This window comes from Balaenoptera borealis (genome assembly GCF_965194805.1).
Source record: "Balaenoptera borealis genome assembly, chromosome: 3".
NCBI lineage: Eukaryota > Metazoa > Chordata > Mammalia > Artiodactyla > Balaenopteridae > Balaenoptera > Balaenoptera borealis.
This window is the reverse complement of record NC_138866.1, coordinates 172330797-172348316: the sequence shown is the minus strand read 5'-3', so window position 1 is coordinate 172348316 and position 17520 is coordinate 172330797. Positions and strand designations below refer to the sequence as shown.

The 17520-nt window shown below is 39.9% G+C and overlaps 1 protein-coding gene and 1 long non-coding RNA gene across 5 annotated transcripts in view; one reads left to right on the top strand and one right to left on the bottom strand.

Moving 5' to 3' along the window:
* ARMC3 (armadillo repeat containing 3) overlaps positions 1-283 on the bottom strand; it is a 98811-nt gene extending 98528 nt beyond the window's left edge. For 2 of the 4 annotated variants that reach the window (XM_082385365.1, XM_082385368.1), the window contains exon 1: positions 114-283. The gene's annotated coding sequence lies outside the window, so the exon portion shown is untranslated. The remainder of the gene's footprint in view (positions 1-113) is intronic. The other 2 variants (XM_082385367.1, XM_082385366.1) reach the window with 2 other exon arrangements.
* LOC309625726 lies at positions 246-17114 on the top strand. Its single transcript, XR_014242709.1, has 2 exons — positions 246-317; positions 2579-17114. It is a non-coding gene; the product is annotated as an uncharacterized lncRNA (long non-coding RNA).
* The last annotated feature ends 406 nt before the right edge of the window (positions 17115-17520 follow it).

Sequence of the window (17520 nt, the reverse complement as noted above, 5' to 3'; positions counted from 1 at the left end):
GATGCCCCCCACACGCGGGGCACTATCTCCTTCCCCAAAGTTTGCTGGGGCCTCTACCCTGGGCCTCTCTTCAAACCGCAGGGGTAGCGGTGCAGCCGCCCTCCCGCCTTTACCTGCAGGGAGATCCCGCCGGGCAGCGGCTTCTCAGACCTGGCCAGCTGCACCGGCTGCAGCCAGCTCGCGTCTCTAGTCCACTGTTGTGCCTGGTTGCTAGGCGACAGCGGGCCGCGCCTGCGCAATCCGCGCCCGCGTGCGCCTCGGCCGTGGAAGCGCGCGCTCGGCTTCCCGAGGCGCCCCTTTCCCCTTCGCGAGTAGAGGTAGGTACCTGAGGAGCTGTGTGCGCCCAATGTTCCTGAGTCCCGGGCTTCGGGGCAGGATAGACACTGGGAATCCTCTCCTTCCAGTTGTTGAGGGCCAGCCCTAGTGACAAGTGTAAATCGGGAGACAGGGCCGCCTCAGCAGCTGGCCAGAGGACTGGCTATGGTTTCACATACTCTGAGGTGCGGGTGCGGATGCGTTCTTCCAGCGACAGGCCTCGGCCAGAGTCTCTGTGAGGTGACTTCCAAATCGCCACCTGCTGCCCGGACTCCGCCGAGCTGCCGACCTGCATTGCTGACTTTCCAGGCACGAGGGTGTCCAGTCTGTCCCCACAGAACGTATCATGTCCCTTCAGAACCTCCTCCTCTTACAGCTGTTTCCTCTTTCTGCCATTCCTCCCAATAGCCTGGAACTTCAGTTTCCCTTCTTCGCCCTCCACCCCCAACTCCAATCAGCACTTAAATCAATCCGCCCTCCACTTTTTGTCCCCTGTCTATTCCCTCTCTTAAATCGTTACTGTCACCCCAATCCAGGTCATCATTTTTTGCCTTCTAAGTGATGGTTTCGGTTTCTCTTTCCAGTGCTTTCTTGGTACCACAGATCAACCTTCCGGAAATTATTGCTCTAGTCATGTCACTCCCCTACTCAGACTTGAGCGGCTTCCTAAAATAAAGTCTAAGCTCGTTAGCCTGTTCTTCAAAGCCATCTGCCCCCCCCACCCTGTTCTATCTGTGCAGCCCACCCCTGTCCCAAGCACAAGCCCCAGCCAAACTTACTGTTCCCCCAAATTTTTCCATGCTTTTCTCCTTTAGATTTGTGCTCTCTCTGTTCCTTCATCATTTCATCTATTCAACAAATATTTATTAAGCATCTACCATTTGCGAGGTCATGGGCAACTTGCACAACTCCTGGAATATTCTTTCATTTCTGCATAATGAAGCCCAGCTCAAATGCCATCTTCATAAAATACTCTTTGATTGATCTTAGCAAAAAATCTCTCCCTCTCCTGAATTCCCCTCAGGCTTTTTGAACTCCATCTGCTACCTGTCTCCGTTGGCCTCCCAGTCCTAAGAGTGTTAGATGCTTCTTACCATTGCTTCTTTCCTATCCCTTTATGTCCTCTTCTTACCTTTTCAATTACCTGATAAACAACTTAATACATATTTAACAGTTCTTTATATTAGATTTTGTATGGTCAAATAACATGTGATTTCCGTCTCCTGATTGGACCTTGAATAATACACTCCTGTATCTTCAGCCTCTCTCTCTCTTCCCTTCAGTATATGAATACTGTGAAGTCTCTCATTTGCCTCATACAAAAAACAAAAAACAAAAAGCCTCCTTTGAACCTGTAGCTCCTTCTAGCTATCATTCTGTTTTTCTCTTTCTCTTCTTGACCATGAATTTCCCCCAAAGTAGCTTGCATTTGATACTTCCACATTTTTAACCTACATTCACTCTTCAAACCATAGTGATCTGGTTTGGTCCTACCACTACAACTACCCAAATCCATTGTCTGTTACTTAGACTTCATCTTTTTTGACATCGCTGCTGCAAATAACACTCTTGATGATACCTCATACTTGAAACACCTTCCTGGGTTTCCTTGATCCTCCTAGTTTCATAAGCATTATTTAAGGTCCTTTCTGTACAGCCTTAAATGTTGATATTTCCCAAGGATCTGTCCCTGGTTCTCTTGTTATATTATAGCTTTTTCAGGGTGATTTTACTTATTTTTGTGACTTCAAATGCCATATACATAGCTCCCCACCAGACTCCAGTACTGTGCTATAGGCTCATATAGCCTTTTTTTTTTTTAAATTGAAGTATAGTTGATTTACAATGTTGTGTTAGTTTCAGGTGTACAGCAAAGAGAGTCACATATATATATATATATATATATATATATATATATATATATATATATGCATACATATATGTATTCTTTTTCAGATTCTTTTCCCTTATAGGTTATTACAAAATATTGAGTATAATTCCCTGTGCAGTAGGTCCTTGTTGGTTACCTGTATTTTATATCATGTATCCTTCTTTTTACGGAAAGCTCCACCTGGATGTCCACAGGTGTTTACCACCTAAACTCATTATTTTCCCAATATAAACATTTTTCTATTTATCAAGGGGTACCACCACCCACCTAGATACCCAAGCATGAAGTCTGACAGTCATTCTAGACTTATTCTCCCTCATATGCAGTTATTTGGATTCTCTTGAATTTATTCTCACCTTTCCATTCCCATAGCCTGGGTACAGAGTGTCACCATCCTTTGCTTGATTTCATCAAACAAGCCTTCTGACACGTCTCCCATCCTCTGACTTTCTCCTGGCTTCAGTCCATCTTCTCCAGGATGACCCAGGTAACCTTTGTAATTTGTCTCTCTCCTCGCTGGTCCCCAGTCACTCCACCACATACATGATGAGATGCAATAAGATTCCTAAATTTGCATTCAAGACCTTGTTCTGGCTGACTCCTCCCTACTGCAATAACTTCTCTAATCACTCAAAAAAAAAAAAAATAGCAAACTGCTCATAATTCTTCAAGGACACCATGACATTTTATGCCCTTAACTCTCCTAATCAACCTGAAACCTGTCTGTCTTTCAAAATTTATTTTAGTCATGATTTCCTCCAGAAAGTCTTAATTCTCCAAACATAATAAACATTTCTCATTTTGTACCTTATACCTGCTCTATTTCTGCTATTTTCACATGATATTGTAATTCATTTGTTAATGTGTGTGTCTCCCCACCTTGGCTGTTTCTAAATATTCTTCAAATAACTCATATTTATTGAATACTTATTATGAGCCAGGCAATTATGAAGTGGTTAGAATGCAGCATTAAACCCCAACCATAACCCTGTAAGATACAAATGAAGTAATTGACATAAGGTCACCCTATCGATAAATGGCAGAGCCAGGAGTTGAGCTGAGGTCAGCTTGACTGTCAGTCATGTTCTGAGCCAATACATCATACCAGCCCATCCTGAAAATACAGTGTTATAACAAATTGTAAAGGGTTTTCATGAAATAATTAAAACTGCTGTTTTGATTCTGTTTTTCCCCACAGACTTAGTCTTTACTGCACATGTCTATTTTTTTGAGAGCCTATTTATACAGTTGGATGAGTTTTGGCAAATGTTTACAGTTGTGTGACCACTACCACAATTAAGATATAGAACATTTCCATCATCTCAATTTCCTTCATGCCCCTTTGAAGTCAGATCTCTCTCTCCATCCCACTTCCATGGGAACAACTGATCCGTTTTTTCTCCCTTTAATTTTGCATTTTTATGAACATCTTATATATGGAACCACACAATACACTACCTTTTCAGTCTGACTTCTTAAACTTTGCAAATACTTTCGAGATTTGTCCATGGTGCTGCATGTGTCAATAGCTTGTTTCTCTCTGTTGCTGAGTAGTGTTGCAGTCCATGGATGTACAACATCCATTCACTGGTTGATGGACATTTGGGTTCTTTGCAGTTTTGGACTGTTATAAATAAATCTGCTCTAAACAGTTATACACAGGTTTTTGTGTGAACATATGTTTCTCCTTCCTTGGGAAAATACCCAAGAGTGTAATTTCTGGATCTTATGCCATGTGTATGTTTGATGTTATGAGAACTTGCCAAACTGTTTTCCAAAGGAACTATACTATATTTGCATTCCCATCAGCAATGAGTCAGACATCCATTTGCTTTATATGCCCTACAACACTTGATATTGTCAGGCCTTTTAATTTTAGTCTTCCTATTGGGTATGTAGTGCTATCTCCTTCTGGTTTTAATTTGCATTTCCTTCATGACTAATCATGATGAGCTGATTCTCTGTGCTTGTTAACCATTTCTGCATCTTCTTTTGTGAAGCATCTGTTCAAATATTTTTCCTACTTTTAATTGGGCTGTTTGTCTTATTACTGAGTTGCAAGAATTTGCTATACATTCTGGACACAGGTCATTTATCATATATATAATTTGGAAATATTTTTGGACCTGGTTCATTACAGTGGAAAATGAAATTTAGAGACCATAATCTAAACACTAGCGTTGCTCATTGCTACTGGGTTGGTCATTCCTTCTAGGCCTTCTCAGAAGCCTGGTGAAGCTCTGAATTCAGCACACATTATAAACCAGATATCTACAGATCCAGACTATGGTTATAACAGATAAAATATCATTGTGTGGCAGTCATAGGCACTCTCTGGTTCTCTAGCCATGGCTTCTGCTGGGATCTTAAAACTGTCATTTTCTGTCTCAGAACGACTAAATATAATTAGAAGTAATTCACCCTCCCCACATCCCTTGTAGCCCTTCTGTCCACCACACTGTGCTATGGCAGTAGTCACTTATTCTGTCAGAACTCTTCAATAGGTACTTCTTTTTAGGAGACCACAAGTGACTCCCAATAAGCCATCCTCTCAAAGTAAGCAAATCTTCAGTTTTCAAATTCAATCAGGTCAAATAGCCAGTCCCAGATTTACATCTTTGAGCTTCTAAGATCAATAATCACTTCTCGTTTCAATTACTGTGTCATTTGAAGTCCCATTGCAGACAACAAAATCTATTCTAGTTAGCAGGGAATTAGAGATTTATAGCATTGTTGCAAAGGCTGGAGAAACAGGTTCTAGGCTGATATATCAGAGATGACTTTCAAAACAATACTGCAGAGCATAATTCACAATAACTATGAAGTGAAAACAACTTGTGTCCACTGACAGATGAATGGATAAAGAAAATGTGTATCTATGTACAATAGAAGATTATTCAGCCATAAAAAAGTAGGGACTCCTGCCATTTATGCCAACATGGATGGACTTTGAGGGCATTATGCTCAGTGAAATAAGTCAGACAGAGAAAGACAAATACAATATAATCTCATTTTATATGAGGAACCTAAAAGCATCGAACTCATAGAAACAGAATAGAATGATGTTGCCAGGGGCTGAGGGGTCTGGGAAAATGGGAAGATGTTGATCAAAAGGTATAAACTTTCAATTATAAGATGAATAAGTTCCAGGGATGTAAAGTATAGCATGGTGATTATAGTTAACAATACTGTATTGTATACTTGAAAGTTGCTATAAGAATGGAGTTTTAATAGTCTCATCATAACAACAACAACAACAAAATGTTAATTATATGAGGTGAAGGATATATCAAGTAACCTTATTGTGGTAATCATTTTATAATACCTACATGTATCAAATCATCATAGTGTACACTTTAAACTTATACAATGTCTTATGTCAATTATATCTCAATAAAATTTGGGAAAAATACTGCAGAAGTGGCCAAACAAGAAAGCCAAGGAATCAGGAAGTTTAAGTCTCTTTCATGCAGAATAATGAGGATTTTCTCCAGTTAGCATTTACATTCTTCATTAATTCTTTTCCTCCTCAGCCTGTTTTTTGGTTGTTGCTGTCATGGAAAAGTTATCAAGTGAAGCAATAGTGCCTAACTAATCAGGCCAGCTCCACTCCACACAGCTTAGACCTTGAAGAGAGAAAGATTTAAACTTCTTAAAGCATCTGCAAGCTCAAAATAAAAAATGAAATTCTTTTATGAAAATAGTTATACCTTTAGGAAATTAAGCTCAGTATCATAGCTAAAGCCAAGTCACACACGCACAATTGCAGAATCTTTCAGTTTAACAGCCTCTGTGAAAATTGTCTATGTTTGGGACCAGCAAGGCACAGGCAAGGACAAGATGTCATTTTTGAATAGCACCATAAGTAGATGCATTTATGGCATGTGAGGTGCCATAAAGATAACACTAATCTAGAAGATAATTAAATCAAATGATTGATGAATCCACAGACATTATGAAGTGTGACAAGTTAATAGATCTAGTTACATAACCTGAAGAGTAATGCTTCAAAAAAGACATTATTTATTCTGCAAAGAGGCACCAAAGCAAAGACCTTAAGGTAAGATATTTAAAGAATATTTTGAAACAAATAAGATGTATTAGGAATACTGCTTAAATGTATGTATTGATGGTTTAATTGTAGGTTAAAGGGTTTACATCTATAGTTTGTTCCCAAAGTCCTATCAGTGAAAGAACTCAATGTTTTAATTACAAAGAAATGTTAGTGTAAAGATTTTCCACAGATCCATATTCTACATTAAATGATAGTCTCAAAATGGTGAATCCAAGCCCCTGTATTCATACCTGTTTACAGCTTTATGCAAAAATTAAGATTAAAAAAACACTCTGCCAGTTCATACCAAAGAGGATGACCAACGAAAAATTTTCTCAAGAGTTTCTGAGCCAAAAGAAGAATTGAAATTTTGGCTGTAATTGTGGGTATAGATAATTCTTACTTTGAAAATTGGAAGGTTGGTTTATTGGCTTAAAAGATGTATGAACTAGGACTTCCCTGGTGGCGCAGTGGTTAAGAATCCGCCTGCCAATGCAGGGGACATGGGTTCGAGCCCTGGTCCGGGAAGATCCCACGTGCCGCAGAGCAAATGGGCCCGGGAGCCACAATTGCTGAGCCTGCGTGTCTGGAGCCTGTGCTCCACAACGGGAGAGGCCGCAATGGTGAGAGGCCCGTGCACCGCGATGAAGCAATGAAGAGTGGCCCCCGCTTGCCACAACTAGAGAAAGCCCTCGCAGAGAAACGAAGATCCAACACAGCCATAAATAAATAAATAAATAATTTAAAAACAAATGTATGAACTAGGACTTCCCTGGTGGCGCAGTGGTTAAGAATCCGCCTGCCAATGCAGGGGACACGGGTTCGAGCCCTGGTCTGGGAAGATCCCACGTGCCGCGGAGCAACTAAGCCCTTGTGCCACAACTACTGAGCCTGCACTCTAGAGCCCGTGAGCCACAACTACTGAACCCGAGTGCCACAACTACTGAAGCTCGCATGCTTAGAGCCCGTGCTCCACAACAAGAGAAGCCCCCACTCACCGCAACTAGAGAAAGCCCGCGTGGAGCAACGAAGACCCAACACAGCCAAAAATAAAAAATAAAATAAATTAATTAAAAAAAAAGTATGAACTAATATTTTGAGTGTGTTAATGAACATGGTCCAAGATTGGAAAGATCACAGGAAATATAATAATGTATACTGCCTTGAGAATTAGGACTTGGGCTTTCACTGTCAGGGTAGGTTTGATCCCTGGTCGGGGAAACTAAGCTGCATGGCCAAAACAAAAAAACAACAACAACAACAACAACAAAAATCAGTGCCTTTAGGTATTATAACTGTCATGCTCCACCCACAAGTACTGTGGTTTTGGAAACAATTAAACCTCACAACACCATCAACTCTCCCATGTTAACGACTTGAGAGTCTTAGCATAACAAACTTCATTTGATTCAATAGATATGTTCCAGAAAATATGTTTTTGAAAAGAATTTTTGCAATCTAATTATACTTTAAGAACATTGAGAGTTCACTATTTAGAGAAATCTGAGGGTGAATCATTTTATGTAAAAAAAGAAAAGAGCCCTTCAGTAAAAGAAAGCAATTATATATTATTTATCTACTTTATAAATCTAAATTCGCTTAAAGTGAAGGGGGTACCTCTGTATAAGATTAGGTAATTTATCGTAATATGTTCCTTTTAATGTATTCTTTGAATTCATTTCCATTCAAATTGAATTAGTCAGATGGTTGATTGTTGTAAATCAATCGAACTTCGTTAAAGATAAACAATAAAAATGTAAGACTTCTGTTTGTAACATTCAATTCAGTGTTAGCGATGTAAGGAAACCCATAAACAGTATGGTAACCCTTCACCTTTTCTAGAGCTTAAACAGATAGTTTGCCAACATGTACTGTAAATAGTTGCTATTTTCCTCCACTGTAGACTGCCACAAGGCAGTTTCTTCCACCACATTGTGTTATTTAAAAGTTATCTGCTTTTTTGGCTGCTGTTCAAGGGATTTCTTTGCCTGTAAATCCTCTTTATCTCATGCTAGGGTTGAAGCGAAATCTTGGCCCAATTTCAGTGCATTTGTCTTGTTGTACCAGGGGAGAAAAAAATGAAGGGCCCCAGAGACTGACACTGTTCTGCAAATGGTCATGAAACAGTGGGGAGCCCTGCTGGCCATTCAAAAGGGTAATACGACTAAGCTCCCACTGCTAAAAATAAGATCCCCTCACACTAAAGACAGCCACACCATAAAAAAGATCATTGAAAAGCCTGAAAGACAGAGTTACAAAGTAAACATTACTCATCATGTACTTGACTCCAGGCCTTTAAAATCAGCTTAACTTAGTGGACTGGTTCCATATGTAGTAGTCATTTAGTTCTTAGTCTAGGTTTTACATTCTTGGACTCTGAACTCAAGTTTCTATAATTTGCACTATGGAGATAATCTTCCTGTTTGTTACAGGTTAGAGGTTTAAGAGAAAAAATAGGATGCATCCCACTTACAGAAAGTCTGAGACAACTTATCCATTTGAGATAAACATCTCATTTTGTGAAGGATGCCCCAGAATGACTTCCCCACCACTGATCAGCCCTCTACACAGAATGTGTAACCTATGCTTGTGGATACAGAGTAGGAACTGCTGTCAGAGTAACCCCTGCACATGAAGACATTCCCCGAGTTGGCTTCTGGCATTTAGCTTGTTTTTAAAAAGAACTTGAACAATTGTGTCTGTTTAAGGAAGGATCCCTTGAACTGAGAATAAGTGGGTTGATCTAAAATACAACCCAGATCAGACTCACCAGAATAAACTATATTGAATATAATGTGGTTTGAGGACTTCCCAAGAAAACCAGTGCATTAGTAGGAGAGGGTTCTCTGAGCTCTCGTCTTGGCCTGTTGTGGTGAGTTGTAAGGCAATACAATAGCACCTGGTACTATTGAGGCCAGGCTACTGGGTCTGATCCCTCCTTGGCTTTCTTAACCAAATTGGGCCAGAGATTTTAGCTGGATCACGACTGATACATTATTACTGCTAGAAAAGGAGGTCTGAGCTCACGCTTTTCCAATGACAGTTGGTGACTATAACCTTGACCCAAGGAGGGTTCTTGAGCCTGAATTTGGAAGGCCCTCCTTATTCGAAAGGGTGGGCCACCCTGCATGGATCTGGTTCCAAAGCAGCATCATTTCAGGTATAGTAAGTTTAATTTCCACAGACTATTGGAGTTTTGTGTTTAATTTTGGGCAGAATCATCAGACTTTCATTTCAAAGTTGTTATATTTTCCATCACTTATTTTAAGAAATGCCAAGTAAAACAAGTTTAAAAAATAAATGGAGGACTTCCCTGGTGGCGTGGTGGTTAAGAATCCACCTGCCAATGCAGGGGCACGGGTTTGATCCCTGTTCCGGGAAGGTCCCACAGGTTGCAGAGCAACTAAGCCCATGCACCACAACTACTGAGCCTGTGCTCTAGAGCCCTTGCTCCGCAACAAGAGAAGCCACCGCAATGAGAAGCCTGTGCACCACAACAAAGAGTAACCCCGCTCGCTGCAACTAGAAAAGGCCCGCATGCAGGAACAAAGACCCAACACAGCCAAAAATAAAATAAATAAATTTATAAAATAAATAAATAAATAAATAAATAAATGGAAATACTTAAAATTATTAAAGTTTGATCCAAGTGCTTGTACAACAGAAAAAAATAAGCAAAAGAAGGTGCATAATAATCCACTGTAGTTATTATTTGAATAAGTAGAGGGGAAAGATCCCCACTGTTTGTATTTTTAAACTTATGATGGATAGATATATCTACCAGTAAAAAATCTTAATTATTAAATATTTAAAGAAACAATTTTTAGCTTCAAGTAGAGTATAATCTATGATATTAATAAGTGAAATTATGTAAATTGATGAAAATTTTAAATCACAAGAGGTCAGTCACCTAAAGTGTATCTTTAATTTTGACTAGACCTCAAACTTCAGGGCACCTTGAAGGAGTTAATAATGCTCTGGAGGAGGACCTTCAAGATGGCAGAGGAGTAAGACATGGAGATCACCTTCCTCCCCACAAATACATCAAAAATACCTCTGCATGTGGAACAACTCCTACAGAACACCTACTGAACGCTGGCAGAAGACCTCAGACTTCCCAAAAGGCAAGAAACTCCCCAAGTACCTGGGTAGGGCAAAAGAAAAAAGGAAAAACAGAGACAAAAGAATAGGGATGGGACCTGCACCTTGGGGAGGGAGCTGTGAAGGAGGAAAAGTTTTCACACACTAGGAAGCCCCTTCATTGGAGGGGACGGGGGGGTGGGCGGGGGGGGGGAAGCTTTGGAGCCACGGAGGAAAGCACAGCAACGGGTGCAGAGGGCAAAGCGGAGAGATTCCCGCACAGAGGATCGGTGCCGACCAGCACTCACCAGCCCGAGAGGCTTGTCTGCTCACCCGCCGGGGCAGGCGGGGGCTGGGAGCTGAGGCTCCGGCTTTGGAGGTCGGATCCCAGGGAGAGGACTGGGGTTGGCTGCGTGAACACAGCCTGAAGGGGCTAGTGCGCCACAGCTAGCCGGGAGGGAATCCGGGAAAAAGTCTGGAACTGCCTAACAGGCAAGAGACCATTGTTTCAGGGTGCGTGAGGAGAGGGGATTCAGAGCAACGCTTAAACCAGCTCCAGAGATGGGCGCGAGCTGCAGCTATCAGTGCGGACACCAGAGACAGGCGTGAAACACTAAGGCTGCCGCTGCAGCCACCAAGAAGCCTGTGTGCGAGCACAGGTCACTATCCACACCTCCCCTCCTAGGAGCCTGTGCAGCCCGCGTGATCCAGGGACAACTTCCCCGGGAGAACACACGGTGCACTTCAGGCTGTTGCAATGTCACGCTGGCCTCTGCTGCTGCAGGCTCGCCCTGCACTCCGTACCCCTCCCTCCCCCTGGCCTGAGTGAGCCAGAGCTCCCTATTCAGCCGCTCCTTTAACCCCCTCCTGTCTGGGTGAAGGACAGACGCCAGAGGGTGACCTACATGCAGAGGCGGGGCCAAATCCAAAGCTGAACCCCAGGAGGTGTGCGAACAAAGAAGAGAAAGGGAAATCTCTCCAACCAGCCTCAGGAGCAGCGGATTAAATCTCCACAGTCAACTTGATGTACCCTGCACCTGTGGAATACCTGAATAGACAACGAATCATCCCAAAATTGAGGCAGTGGACTTTGGGAGCAACTGTAGACTTACTTGGGGTTTGCTATATGTGACTGACTAGATTCTGATTTATATGTTTACCTTAGTTTAGTATTTAGAGCTGATTATCATTGGTAGATTTCTTTATTGATTTGGTTTCTCTCTTCCTTTTTTTAAATATATATATACATATATTTCATTTTTCCTTTTTCTCTTTTTGTGAGTGTGTATGTGTATGCTTCTTTGTCTGTATAAGTTTGCTTTTACCATTTGTCCTAGGGTTCCGTCTGTCCGTTTTTTTTAGTATAGTTTTTAGCTGTTATCATTGGTGGATTTTTTTATTGGTTTCGTTGCTCTCTACTTTTTTTTTTTAATAATTAAAAAAAATTTTATTTTAATAACTTTAATTTTTTTATTTATCTTTTCTTTCTTTCTTTTTTTGTTCCTTTCTCCCTTTTCTTCTGAGCCGTGTGGCCGACAGAGTCTTGGTGCTCTGGCCACGTGTCAGGCCTGAGCCTCTGAGGTGGGAGAGCTGAGTTCAGGACATTGGTCCACCAGAGACCTCCCGGCCCCTTGTAATAACAATCGGTGAGAGCTCTCCCAGAGATCTCCATCTCAACACTAAGACCCAGCTCCACTCAACGACCAGCAACCTCCAGTGCTAGACACCCCTTGCCAAACAACTAGCAAGAAAGGAACACAACCCCACCCATTAGCAGAGAGGCTGCCTAAAATCATAATAAGTTCACAGACAACCCAAAACACACCACCGGATGTGGTCCTGCCCACCAGAAAGACAAGATCCAGCCTCATCCATCAGAACACAGACACCAGTCCCCTCCAGCAGGAAGCCTACACAACCCACTGAACCAACCTTAGCCACTGGGGGCAGACACCAAAAACAATGGGAACTACAAACCCACAGCCTGTGAAAAGGAGACCCCACACACAGTAAGTTAAGCAAAATGAGAAGACAGAGAAATACACAGCAGATGAAGGAGCTAGGTAAAAACCCACCAGACCAAACAAATGAAGAGGAAATAGGCAGTCTACCTGAAAAAGAATTCAGAGTAATGATAGTAAAGATGATCCAAAATCTTGGAAATAGAATGGAGAAAATACAAGAAACGTTTAACAAGGACCTAGAAGAATTAAAGAGCAAACAAAAAATGATGAACAACACAATAAATGAAATTAAAAATTCTCTAGAAAGAATCAGTAGCAGAATAACTGAGGCAGAAGAAAAGATAAGTGACCTGGAAGATAAAATAGTGGAAATAACTACTGCAGAGCAGAATAAAGAAAAAAGAATGAAAAGAATTGAAGACAGTCTCAGAGACCTCTGGAATAACCTTAAACGCATGAACATTCAAATTATAGGGGTCCCAGAAGAAGAAGTGAAAAAGAAAGGGACTGAGAAAATATTTGAAGAGATTATAGTTGAAAACTTCCCTAATATGGGAAAGGAAATAGTCAATCAAGTCCAGGAAGTGCGGAGAGTCCCATAAAGGATAAATCCAAGGAGAAACATGCCAAGACACATATTAATCAAACTATCAAAAATTAAATACAAAGAAAAAATATTAAAAGCAGCAAGAGAAAAGCAACAAATAATATACAAGGGAATCCCCATAAGGTTAACAGCTGATCTTTCAGCAGAAACTCTGCAAGCCAGAAGAGTGTGGCAGGACATATTTAAAGTGATGAAAGGGGAAAACCTACAACCAAGTTTACTCTACTCAGCAAGGATCTCATTCAGATTCGACAGATAAATTAAAAACTTTACAGACAAGCAAAAGCTAAGAGAATTCAGCACCACCAAACCAGCTTTACAACACATGCTAAAGGAACTTCTCTAGGCAGAAAACACAAGAGAAGGAAGAGACCTACAATAACAAACCCAAAACAATTAAGAAAATGGTAATAGGAATGTACATATCAATAATTACCTTAAATGTAAATGCATTAAATGCTCCAACCAAAAGATATAGACTGGCTGAATGGATACAAAAACAAGACCCGTATATATGCTGCCTACAGGAGACCCAGTTCAGACCTAGGGACACATACAGACAAAGTGAGGGGATGGAATAAGATATTCCATGCAAATGGAAATCAAAAGAAAGCTGGAGTAGCAATTCTCATATCAGACAGAATAGACTTTAAAATAAAGACTATCACAAGAGACAAAGAAGGATATTACATAATGATAAAGGGATCAATCCAAGAAGAAGATATAATAATTGTAAATATTTATGCACCCAACATAGGAGCACCTCAATACATAAGGCAAATGCTAACAGCCATAAAAGGGGAAATCAACACTAACAAAATAGTAGTAGGGGACTTTAACACCCCACTTTCACCAATGGACAGATCATCCAAAGTGAAAATAAATAAGAAAACAGAAGCTTTAAATGACACATTAAACAAGATGGACTTAACTGATATTTATAGGACATTCCATCCAGAAACAACAGAATACACTTTCTTCTCAAGTGCTCATGGAATGTTCTCCAGGATAGATCATATCTTGGGTCACAAATCAAGCCTTGGTAAATTTAAGAATATTGAAATCATATCAAGTATCTTTTCCATCCACAACACTCTGAGACTAGATATCAATTATGGGGAAAAAATCTGTAAAAAATACAAACACATGGAGGCTAAACAATACACTACTAAATAACCAAGAGATCACTGAAGAAATCAAAAAGGAAATAGAAGAATACCTAGAAACAAATGACAATGAAAACATGACGGCCCAAAACCTATGGGATGCAGCAAAAGCAGTTCTAAGAGGGAAGTTTATAGCAATACAATCCTACCTCAAGAAACAAGAAACATCTCAAATAAACAATCTAACCTTACCCCTAAAGGAACTGAGAAAGATGAACAAACAAAACCCAAAGTTAGCAGAAGGAAAGAAATCATAAAGATCAGAGCAGAAATAAATGAAATAGAAACAAAGAAAACAATAACAAAGATCAATAAAACTAAAAGCAGGTTCTTTGAGAAGATAAACAAAATTGATAAACCATTAGCCAGACTCATCAAGAAAAAGAGGCAGAGGACTAATATCAATAAAATTAGAATGAAAAAGAAGTAACAACTGACACTGCAGAAATACAAAGGATCAGGAGAGATTACTACAAGCAATTATATGCCAATAAAATGGACAACCTGGAAGAAATGGACAAATTCTTAGAAAAGCACAACCTTCTGAGACTGAACCAGGAAGAAATAGAAAATATAAACAGACCAATCACAAGCACTGAAATTGAAACTGTGATTAAAAATCTTCCAACAAAAGCCCAGGACCAGATGGCTTCACACGCAAATTCTATCAAACATTTAGAGAAGAGCTAACACCTATCCTTCTCAAACTCTTCCAAAATATAGCAAAGGGAGGAACACTCCCAAACTCATTCTACGAGGCCACCATCACCCTGATACCAAAACCAGACAAAGATGTCACAAAGAAAGAAGACTACAGGCCAATATCACTGATGAACATAGATGCAAAAATCCTCAACAAAATACTAGCAAACAGAATCCAACAGCACATTAAAAGGATCATACACCATGATCAAGTGGGGTTTATCCCAGGAATGCAAGTATTCTTCAATATATGCAAATCAATCAATGTGATACACCATATTAACAAACTGAAGGAGAAAAACCATATGATCATCTCAGTAGATGCAGAAAAAGCTTTTGGCGAGATTCAACAACCATTTATGGTAAAAACCCTCCAGAAGGTAGGCATAGAGGGAACTTACCTCAACATAATATATTACAAACCCACAGTCAACATCGTTCTCAATGGTGAAAAACTGAAACCATTTCCATTAAGATCAGGAACAAGACAAGGCTGCCCACTCTCACCACTATTATTCAACATAGTTTTGGAAGTTTTAGCCACAGCAATCAGAGAAGAAAAAGAAATAAAAGGAATCCAAATCGGAAAAGAAGAAGTAAAACTGTCACTGTTTGCAGATGACATGATACTATACATAGAGAATCCTAAAGATGCTACCAGAAAACTACTAGAGCTAATCAATGAATTTGGTAAAGTAGCAGGATACAAAATTAAGGCATAGAAATCTCTTGCATTCCTATACACTAATGATGAAAAATCTGAAAGAGAAATTAAGAAAACACTCCCATTTACCATTGCAACAAAAAGAATAAAATACCTAGGAATAAACCCACCTAAGGAGACAAAAGACCTGTATGCAGAAAACTATAAGACACTGCTGAAAGAAATTAAAGATGATACAAACAGATGGAGAGATATACCATGTTCCTGTATTGGAAGAATCAACACTCTGAAAATGACTGTACTACCCAAAGCAATCTACAGATTCAATGCAATCCCTATCAAACTACCAATGACATTTTTCACAGAACTAGAACAAAAAATTTCACAATTTGTATGGAAACAGAAAAGACCCCGAATAGCCAAAGCAATCTTGAGAAAGAAAAACAGAGCTGGAGGAATCACGCTCCTTTACTTCAAACTATACTACAAAGCTACATTAATCAAGACAGTATGGTACTGGCCCAAAAATTGAAATATAGATCAATGGAACAGGATAGAAAGCCCAGAGATAAACCCAGGCACATATGGTCACCTTCTTTTTGATAAAGGAGACAAGAATATACAATAGAGAAAAGACAGCCTCTTCAAAAAGTGGCCCTGGGAAAACTGGACAGCTACATGTAAAAGAATGAAATTAGAACACTCCCTAATACCATACAGAAAAATAAACTCAAAATGGATTAAAGATCTAAATGTAAGGCCAGACACTATAAAACTCTTAGAGGAAAGCATAGGCAGAACACTCTATGACATACATCACATCAAGATCCTTTTTGATCCACCTCCTAGAGAAATGGAAATAAAAACAAAAATAAACAAATGGGACCTAATGAAACTTAAAAGCTTTTGCACAGCAAAGGAAACCATAAACAAGACGAAAAGACAACCCTCAGAATGGGAGAAAATATTTGCAAATGAAGCAACTGACAAAGGATTAATCTCCAAAATTTACAAGCAGCTCATGCAGCTCGATATCAAAAAAAACCACAATCCAATCCAAAAATGGACAGAAGACCTAAATAGACTTTTCTCCAAAGAAGATATACAGATTGCCAGCAAACACATGAAAGAATGCTCAACATCATTAATCATTAGAGAAATGCAAATCAAAACTACAATGAGGTATCACCTCACACTGGTCAGAATGGCCATCATCAAAAAATCTACAAACAATAAATGCTGGAGAGGGTGTGGAGAAAAGGGAACCCTCTTGCACTGTTGGTGGGAATGTAAATTGATATAGCCACTATGGAGAACAGTATGGAGGTTCCTTAAAAAACTAAAGATAGAACTACCATACGACCCAGCAATCCCACTGCTGGGCATATACCCTTAGAAAACCATAATTCAAAAAGAGTCATGTACCACAATGTTCATTGCAGCTCTGTTTACAATAGCCGGAACATGGAAACAACCTAAGTGTCCATTGACAGATGAATGGATAAAGAAGACGTGGCACATATATACAATGGAACATTACTCAGCCATAAAAAGAAATGAAACTGAGTTATTTGTATTTAGGTGGTTGGACCTAGAGTCAGTCATACAGAATGAAGTAAGTCAAAGAGAAAAACAAATACTGTATCCTAACACATATATATGGAATCTAAATTTTTAAAAAAGGTTCTGGAGAACCTAGGGGCAGGACAGGAATAAAGATGCAGACATAGAGAGTGGACTTGAGGACATGGGGAGGGGGAAGGGTAAGCTGGGACGAAGTGAGAGACTGGCATGGGCATATATACACTACCAAATGTAAAATAGATAGCTAGTGGGAAGCAGCCGCACAGCACAGGGAGATCAGCTCGGTGCTTTGTGACCACTTAGAGGTGTGGGATAGAGAGGGTGGGAGGGAGATGCAAGAGGGAGGAGATATGGGGATATATGTATTCATATAGCTGATTCGCTTTGTGATACAGCAGAAACTAACACACCATTGTAAAGCAATTATATTCCAATAAAGATGTTAAAAACAATAATAATAATAATCCTCTGAGCAGTTGATTTCAGGGTGTAG